The sequence below is a fragment of the Macrobrachium rosenbergii genome, chromosome 55 (assembly GCF_040412425.1).
Source record: "Macrobrachium rosenbergii isolate ZJJX-2024 chromosome 55, ASM4041242v1, whole genome shotgun sequence".
In the NCBI taxonomy this organism is placed as follows: Eukaryota; Metazoa; Arthropoda; class Malacostraca; order Decapoda; family Palaemonidae; genus Macrobrachium; species Macrobrachium rosenbergii.
The window spans coordinates 41,040,876-41,050,267 of NC_089795.1; the positions used below are offsets into that span (position 1 = coordinate 41,040,876).

The 9,392-nt window shown below is 36.3% G+C and overlaps 1 long non-coding RNA gene across 2 annotated transcripts in view; it reads right to left on the reverse strand.

Annotated features, from left to right (window-relative positions):
• Window positions 1–360: 360 nt before the first annotated feature.
• The window catches only part of LOC136835152 (uncharacterized), a 41,616-nt gene continuing 32,584 nt past the window's right edge, over window positions 361–9,392 (reverse strand). For both annotated transcript variants that reach the window (XR_010852004.1, XR_010852003.1), the window contains one exon: window positions 361–2,487. This is a non-coding gene — a long non-coding RNA (uncharacterized lncRNA). The remainder of the gene's footprint in view (window positions 2,488–9,392) is intronic.

A 9,392-nucleotide genomic window follows, 5' to 3' on the forward strand; every position in this document is an offset into this window, starting at 1 on the left:
GCTTTCAGGATTTCATTCAATTCTTAATCCATCAGTTCGTGATTCTCGAAAATTCTAGTCATTTGCTTAGGTAACTTATCTTAACTTACCAGACAAAACACTTAAAAACAGTAATTTCAGGTATTAACAGAGTAAAACATCATGACTATCTCAAATATTACCAATAGATGGAGCATTAGGCTTTACCTATGGTCTTATAGGTAACATTAAGCCACTTTATACCGGTATGGTAAAACCCTGTGGATTTTAAGACTCCACCCGGTCAAGGTTAAATGCTGAAGTTCTTTACATAATTCAATTCGGAATTTAAGCCTAGAAAACCTAAGTATGCAATTTATTTTAGTGAAGGTAAGACATTCATATTTACACGTGATCTTTATTGAAAAATCAGTTCGCTAAATACACCTTTTTATCAAAGTAAGACAACTTTTGGCATAAAGTGCAGTACATCAGTAACACCAAGTTACACCAGGCTCCTGTCTCACCTCATTAAAATTGTGTTGCAAAAGTAAAAGCAACGAACACCGGAGATCTTGAATAACAGGATCTATTCCAACCCACAGCCTGCAAAGCAAAAAAACTACAGCAGAAATGTTGTTTGAACTTATTACAAATAAAAAATTTACATTCAAGATTCCTTTGGTAAGTAAAATTGAAATGACATCTAAAATTCTTTTGGTCAGTAAAATATACGGTTTAACTTTAATGAACTGAAGCCTTCGCGATAGATCCAGTTTTCTTCTTTAACAAACTAACCACTCAAACCTTAACCCGAAGCAAAAAAAAAAAAAAAATGGTTAAACCAACGAACGGGAGGCACCAGAAGGCCAACCAGAGAAACTACATCAAACCTCTAGCCCCGAGCAAAAATGCAAAAGGTCAATCTGCCAAGTTTAAGAGCATAGCACGTTCTGGCATCATTCGCTATTCGTTGTCCGTCTACTGTACTAAACTGAAAACACAGGCCTGCGATATTTCCTGTACCATCATAAAAGCATTAAAAACAATTTTCAAAGACTTGTTCCAACTTCAAATAGGCTAAAGTTTCATATTAAGCGAGATTTTTTGCAATGTTATCATAGGCCTGTTCATTGTATGATTAGCATAGGTTTCGTTAAAATTAAACATTTAAACTTAACAGCTATAACTTCCATTAAAATTCCTGATGTTAAATTTTGTTAATTTTAATCAATATCCAAATTAAAAAACGTCAAACCTTAGCTTTTAAAACAATGCATCACTACACACTTTTTTGTTGAAAACACCAAACGTTTCAACATGTGCAAAATTAAAACTATTGCAGAGTTTGGAAATTGGGATCTTAACGGATAAATATATTAACTACAATCTCAAGATATATTTAGCAGATTACGTTAACTATTGAACTATCTATTGAAGTATTATAAAACTAATTGCTAAGTAAGTTAAAAGGTCTTCACTGATAACTGCAAAATTCTATAATAATTCTTAAGCGATCAATATAAAAGTTGTTACTGTGTATCTCAAATCTAAATTCAAGGTACGTTAATACTAAAAGTGGCTAGACTGATGCAATTACCACCTGAAAGGAAAATTTATTAAATTAAAAGGTAGATCTAAGCAATAGATACACGGCGGGTATTTAGCGAGAAATGGCAGTTTCTTACAGTATTTTGGTTGCTTATTTACGATTTAACGTTATTTTTGGGGGGTCGGCTGTAATTAACCCACTGACGTCCACCCAACATGGGGTTTCCGTACGCTATCTTCATAAGACACAACACTGCTACGTCTGTTTCCAACGGCTCATTCGAACGGCTCATATCCCGACCGACAAGTGCAATAACTTATTAACGCATGTGTACCGGGGCCCCGCCGGGCCAGTACTAAACACGGCGAAGGGACATTCCATTTGGCCGACAGCAAACAAATGCACCGCCAGTGTCAGAAGCCCTAAAAGTGTAGAAAAAACCATTTTCCAAGGTATTGCACTTGCCGGACGGGATATGAACCGTTCGTTACACACTTAGCCGTGTTCTGTCTTATGAAGATCGCGTATGGAAACACCTTGTTGGATGGACTTCAGGGGTTAATTACAGGTTAATTACAGCCGACCCCCCAAAAATAGCGTTAAATTGTAAATAAGCAACAAAAATACTATGAGAAACTGCCATTTCTCGCTAAATCCCACCGTGTATCTTACTTAGAAATACCAATTAAAACTCCCATGCACCGCCGATAGGTCCTAAGACCTATCGACGACGCATGAGAGGGGCCTCCACCCTCTACAGGGGCACCGCCCCTGTAGAGGTGGAGGTAAAAAAAGTTTGGCAAGTTAAACTTACACAAATTCATTTAGAAAACCTTTGTACAGGCATACCTCACCTAGTTTCAGTTAAGCCAAAGTCAGTTTTTGAGTAGTTGGAGAAACTTTCTGGCTGCAGAATTTTCACCTCTTATTTCTCACAAGCGTAATTTGCTTCATGAAATGGTACAGATGTCACAAATCTGTAAGTATTTTAAAATTAGAGTTGTAGCAGGATACGGATTTGCTTTAATAAAATAGAAATGCAACTAATATCTTTACAAGACAAGGTCGATATCAAGCTTTAAAAAAAAGGGGGGGAGAGGCTTTACACGAAATTAAAGATTTTAACAGGCACTTCATTTTCAAGTACTGTAAATTAAATATTAACTTCACGTACCATCAGATCTAATGGTCCTGAAAACTATATACTGCAGAAATAAATGAAACCTATTGCAGATTTATAGTCTAGAAGCGGAAAATGGGAAAGCTGATAACTTAAGCTTAAAGAATAACCAAAAAATTTCAAACCAAATATTCAATGCTGTCCACAAATTGCGGTAAGTTGATATTCATCTTCTATATACCAAAATATTAAGGAAAAACATGACATTAAATAATTAAAATGTCAATTTAGTCTACTGTAACACTATTTTAAAAGCTAAGTTCAGGAAAAAAAAAACCTGTTGCAGTAAGCTATTACGTCAAGTAGCCACACCCATGAACTCTTGCGATAATGGGGAAAAAACTAAACTTCGTCACGAAAAATTTAACATTAACAAAAGTATTGTAACATGAAAATTATGAAACTTTGCCTTTGCAGAGCCCGGGAGAGTCGCCACAACTAAACGTGGACCATCTATCACGATACGAAACTCAATAACAAGATCAACAGGTACGGAATTACTTCTGGCTGCTCAGGTAGCGAGGAACCGACCAAACAACGAACCGGGTAACCCTATGATATTCCGCGAATCCGCTGTTCCGGCTAACTAAAAGATCTGCTATTTTGCTTGACGAGAACCCCGGTGCTGTTGGCGTCACCATCAAGGACCACGGATTCACCTGTCTTGAAACTGGGACGATTTATGCGGAAGAGTAAGGCGTCCTTGGTTTTGTTGGTTTTATTTAATTAAGGGGAAGCTTTGAAAGAATTTGCTGATGCTTTCTCGGTTGTTGGTAAAATTAGCCTCTGTGTATCAGAGCAGAAAACTTTTATCAATAATTTGCCGAACAAGAGAATGTCTCACTCCAGCGAAAGCGCTCTGCGAAACCTGCAAACTCAACTTGTCACATACATATTAACGCAGACACATTCCCGGATTCTTGTATTTACTGGATTGCGTATTCCATATTAATTGTCAAATTCACACTCATCCCACTCAGAAAAAGTCGTCTAATTTTTTCCTGAACTACTAGGTGTTTTCGGTCTTCCTGATACCAAGTGGAGCTTATTGTATAGACTGAAGCACTTGCTAGCTATTGAGGCTAATCTACACTTTGATGTACAGCAGTAAACACAAAGCATCTCTGACAACTCAGCATTGTAATTTTATAATACTGCAGCTTAACGCATCACTATTTAGTAGAAATATAACCAAACAACAGGCTAACTCCTGACATGTGGTGCAACATCCTTTATTATTCTTGGCGCTCTACTTAGTATTTAGTTGCGTCTGAGGCAGAGTATTTTCTGCAGTTGTTCACCCAATTTACGACACAATTAATTACAAGATTTTTATGGAACACTCTCCAATATATTTTTTTAACAAAGGAAATATTACTAAGACGATGTGCAGTAACCTTTACAAAATTTTTAATTTCAGCACTAAGCGACAAGTAAATCTAGCAGTACACCTAAGTCACGTGCTTTGTCAGCGATCGAAACTATATTTCTATTCATATTAAGACGAAAACCACCAAGGTTTCTTATTTCAATTTTCCTTCCTACCAACATAAACTCAGTTTTATTTTCATTTAATTTCAACTGCTTAAATGTTATCCATTCCTTACACTGGTGAGGACATCATTTATTGTGTCATTTGTATCAATATCGTTTTATGTAAAAACAAAATTGGGTGTCATCTGCAAATAACTTGAACTTTGCCCCTACGTCCCTGTAGCATGTTTCATAATACAAGTTGAAATTGGACCTAATACACTGCCCTGAGGTGTTCCTCTTCATGTTTCATAAGGGGAGTTCCCTATTTGTACACATTATTTTGTCTAACTGGTAGCTTGTCAAATGTTCAAAATCATCTTTAGTAATACCAATTGATCGTAAATAATTTGAAAGAGGTTCGTGAATAACTGTATCAAACACGATGAGATCGAGCAGCACCAAAATACCACATTTGTTTTATTTATCGTCTCTAACAGTTCATTTAAAACAGAATTTTCAGCGGTTTCTATAGGATATAAGTGTCTATAACCAACTGACTATCCAGTAAAGCATTTAACCTTTCAAGATAACTAATTATCTGTTCAAGAATTACATATTCTAACCTTCTGGACACGGAAAGATAAATTCGAAAGAGGCCTGAAAAAGCTGAGTTTTGCTTTATGTTGTTAGCAGCAACAGCAGCCACTGTCTCAGCAGCTATAGGGAACTTGCATTCAGACAATGACATTTATAATTTTCGCTGTTTTACTCAGCATGAACACTTTTCAACGCCAATAAGTTCAGATTTGGCATCGGATCAGTTGTACAGTTTGTTTTCTTAGCCATTTTAATAATCACAATAATACCATCGTTGTTTACGTTATTAAATGTCGTTAGTCTATCATTTGTCTGAAGTGTAGTATTTATCCGGTTCGGCGTTTCAACACAAGTAACAATTGTTCTAAATTTTCTCCTTAAAAAATTCAAGAAAAGAATTATCAGAACCTTTGTTTCGCCACATTTCAGTTCAGCTATCCCGAGAGAAGTATGTCATGTTTATTCTGTTTCGGTTCCTGCTTCTCGGATTTTCTGATGATAATGTTAAGTTGCTTAGTCTTACAGTCTAGGGACTACTTACTACCTAAGGAAGTTTTACGTAATCTCTTTCCAGCAAATTTAATGATAATAATTATATATATATACATTATATATATATATATATATATATATATATATATATGTATATGTATATGTATATATATGTATATGTATATATACATATATGTTATAGACATATATAAATATGTTTATAACATATATGTATACATATATATATATATATATATATATATATATATATATATATATAAACCTGGGTATGGGATGCAAACCCATGATGGCCAGGCTGATTTTCCCAACAAACAAACCAACAGAAATGGTTTGCGGAGGACAAGTCTAGTGCGATAGAGGAAACAAAAGAAGCTATTAAATAAAATATGGCACAGATGTAAACAACATTCTGAATTGTTCCCTTTCATTAAAATTCTGTACTAATGAATACGTTACGTTTAGTGAAGATAATATTGTCTGAAAATGTTCCGTGAAGGGAATGGAAAACCACTTGAACTACCCTATGGACTCCTCTTCGACCTAATGACTTTTCGAAAGTCTGCGTCATAGTCCTTATTCTATGCATGATAAGAAATTGTACGGGAATTTTGACGCCTCAGTGTGGACGCAGAGATATATTCAATTTTTGAAGAACTCTCATTTTCCCTACTTTAGCACTTACCAACGCGTTTGCATGGAAGGCAGTATCTTCTTTATTATCTATTTCATTATTCTCGACAAACTTCTTTTTCAACACGCTATTATATTGGGGTGCATTCTTAACCCCTAGTTTCTTTTGTTTAGACTGCAAAGCCACTTTTGGGTGCCTTTTTTTCATTAGACTGTAGCGAAAATTAATGCCTTGAAGCACCGCTTACCCCTGTCATTAATGAAGTTGAGACGCTCTTGGTTAGACACAGCATTTTATACTTTAGTAAAGAATCAACACAAAACCAGCTATAGATGGTATCAAATTACCCGAGCCAAGATGACTTCAAATGTTGGTTTTAGAGTCTTCAAATTTGCTGCCCCGAGATTGATATCGAAAGGACTGAAAATAGACTTATTTTCCGAGTGTGATATTAGTGTGGATTTGCAGGAAACATTTCAAGGTAACACAACTTTCTTTTACAGGGGATACTCGGTGTACCAAATACCCGAGTCTGACACAACAAGAGGTCTCATGACTCTAATTAAATACACGATCTCTTCCTTACTTCTAGAAATTAACTGTGGACTAGAAGTAGAATCACAGTATCAAAAATAATTCTCGAGGGAATGACCCTGACCAGTCACATTCTTTATAAAGCTCCCAGAAAACATTGGAGGCAGAGGTCCTTTTTTGATATGGCATTAAGGAGCAACACTATCGTTGTCGGTGACTTTAATGCTCATTCTCCCTCTATCAGGCCAAGACACCCAGAACACCCAACGAGACGCCACCCGTAATGCTTGTTCCTGTAATATTCAGGAGTCAAATTACTGAACAACTGTGATGGTCCAACTCACTTACAGGAAGGCTGGTTAGATTGTGTTCGAGCTTAAGTATACCTTAGTTTTACCAGACCACTGAGCTGATTAACAGCTCTCCTAGGGCTGGCTCGAAGGATTAGACTTATTTTACGTGGCTAAGAACCAATTGGTTACTTAGCAACGGGACCTACAGCTTATTGTGGAATCCGAACCACATTATAGCGAGAAATGAATTTCTATCACCAGAAATAAATTCCTCTAATTCTTCATTAGCCGGTTGGAGACTCGAACTCGGGCCTAGGAGATTGTGTTTACAATAATTCTCTGTCAAAATTTTGTTCCTTCCTTCCCAGGCCCTTCTACTTAATGGGACTCGCTGCTATAGCGCTTTCTCTCTCACTGATGGGTACTACCAGGTTTAGGGGACTTGCAACTCTGCCTGTCCTTTTCTTCCTTTCGGCCCCTATAAATCGCTGAATGGTATCAGGTCCACCTCACAGTCACACTCATCTTAATCAAACCATGTTGTGTTGCTCTCTGCTCCTTTCCCTTTCACGGTTTGTGGCTGTCAGTTAGTTCTTCGTTGGAGGGGTGGATGGAGCTGTCGCCTGGCACTCTGTTGACCCAGCGATCGACTCTCCCACCCGGCTAATGAAGAATTAGAGGAATTTATTTCTGGTGACAGACATTCATTTCTCGTCACAATGTGGTTCGGATTCCACAATAAGCTGTAGGTCCCGTTGCTAGGTAACCAGTTGGTTCTTAGCCACGTAAAATAAGTCTTATCCTTCGGGCCAGCCCTAGGAGAGCTGTTAATCAGCTCAGTGGTCTGGTTAAACTAAGATATACTTATTTTAATTTACGGGGTGTCCTAGAACAAGAGCCTGTGCCAGCACAAGAATGGCTAAACTTAAAACGAACGAACGTTACCTGACCACACGAAATACTTTCTTTTATAGAGTTTAATTATTATTTTGCAACCTTTTTTCTATATTGCAACTCCTTCATATTTAAACACTTTGTTTGACCTTTTTAATTTTTTTTTTCTTCTTATGTATATTTTTTTCTATTTTGACAAATGATTTCAATTTAATTTTTACATTCCCGTGAAGATAATTCTGATACCTCGTCTCTCTTAATAGGAGTTTCATTTAAAATGCACATTTAAACCAGGAAAGGCAGTGTTGTGTTATTCTGGGCAAGAGAGAGAGAGAAAAGAGAGAGAGAGAGAGAGAAGTAGTACTTTCTTTTATCGAGTTTAATTATTATTTCGCAACCTTTTTTCTATATTGCAACTCCTTCATATTTAAACACTTTGCTTGACATTCGTAATTTTTTTTTTTTTTTTTGCTGTTTTTTCTCATGTATATTTTTTCTATTTTGCCAGAACTGATTTCAAGTTGATTTTTACATTCATGTGAAGATAATTTTGATACCTCGTCTCTCTTAATAGGAGTTTCATTTAAACTGCACAAATAAACTTTTCCGCAGTGTTGCGTTATTCTGGGCGAGAGAGAGAGAGAGAGAGAGAGCCCTGCCGTGTACAGTCACTCGCTCTGCCACTGAAGACCGCAAGAAGTAAATTGCTTGGAGGCCGGTGTGGTAAAACCTGCTCAAGAGATGACTGTAACACCGGAGAGATTTTGTCATTGTACGGTGGGTTAATAATGGCAACGGACAAAATAGTAATAAAAAAAAACGCTAAAACTAAACCGTTATCTTACGTTTAATTAAATAGTAATAACTCACCAAACAGACGAATGACCTTTGCGGCAACGATGATCTACTATTGAAAAAGTCGCTTGGCCTACTGTTTTTGTTAGGATTTTCGACTAAACGGGCAGTTGATGGCCACACGGTTTATGTCAAATACTTGCTCCATGATTTGAAGTCGGTCATTCTACTTATTTTCCAAGGAATTTCGATAGTAGTCCATTTGCTTGTTTGGCAAAATAGCATTATCTCGCTGCACGATTAAAAAGGTTAATTGTATGAATTTTTAATATATTTGCGATCAGTGTAGTACTTGTTGATTAATGTATGAACATATCAGTTATTCGTTTTCTTAGCAATAAATCTATGTCAGGAACTCAAGAGCACCTTCACTCTTACTGGAACCAATAAAATTCCAACGAAGTAAAATGATTTTTTACATTTCGTAACGGAAATGTTCATTCGGGGGGAAAATTACACCTTCATTTTGATAAGAAAGAATTGAGAAGTAAAGGAAATAGTAGTGTAAATGTAAATGCACTTCCGGTAAAATTTTCTGACGCTCTTTAAATTCTTTCCTTTATCAGAACTAATTTAAATTCTTTTTTATCGGAACTAATACAGGCTGTCGTTACCACCATTGATTGTGAAATGACCAAACTAGGGCAAAATACCCTTGACTGATAATCACTGTTTCAGAATATTATATCACTATACATTTATTTTCAAAATACCTACAGACAAATTTATCTAATTATATCAATTACCGCTCCAATAAGTAACACGAGGTTCTAGGAAATGATGATGGAAATATTTCATGAAACGTAAACTATGAACGAGAAGCTAAAAGCAGTTTTAAATGTTTAGTACGACGAAACACGCAACTTTGTTCATTCTTAGAGCTTCCAGATCCATCAAAGCAATATAGTT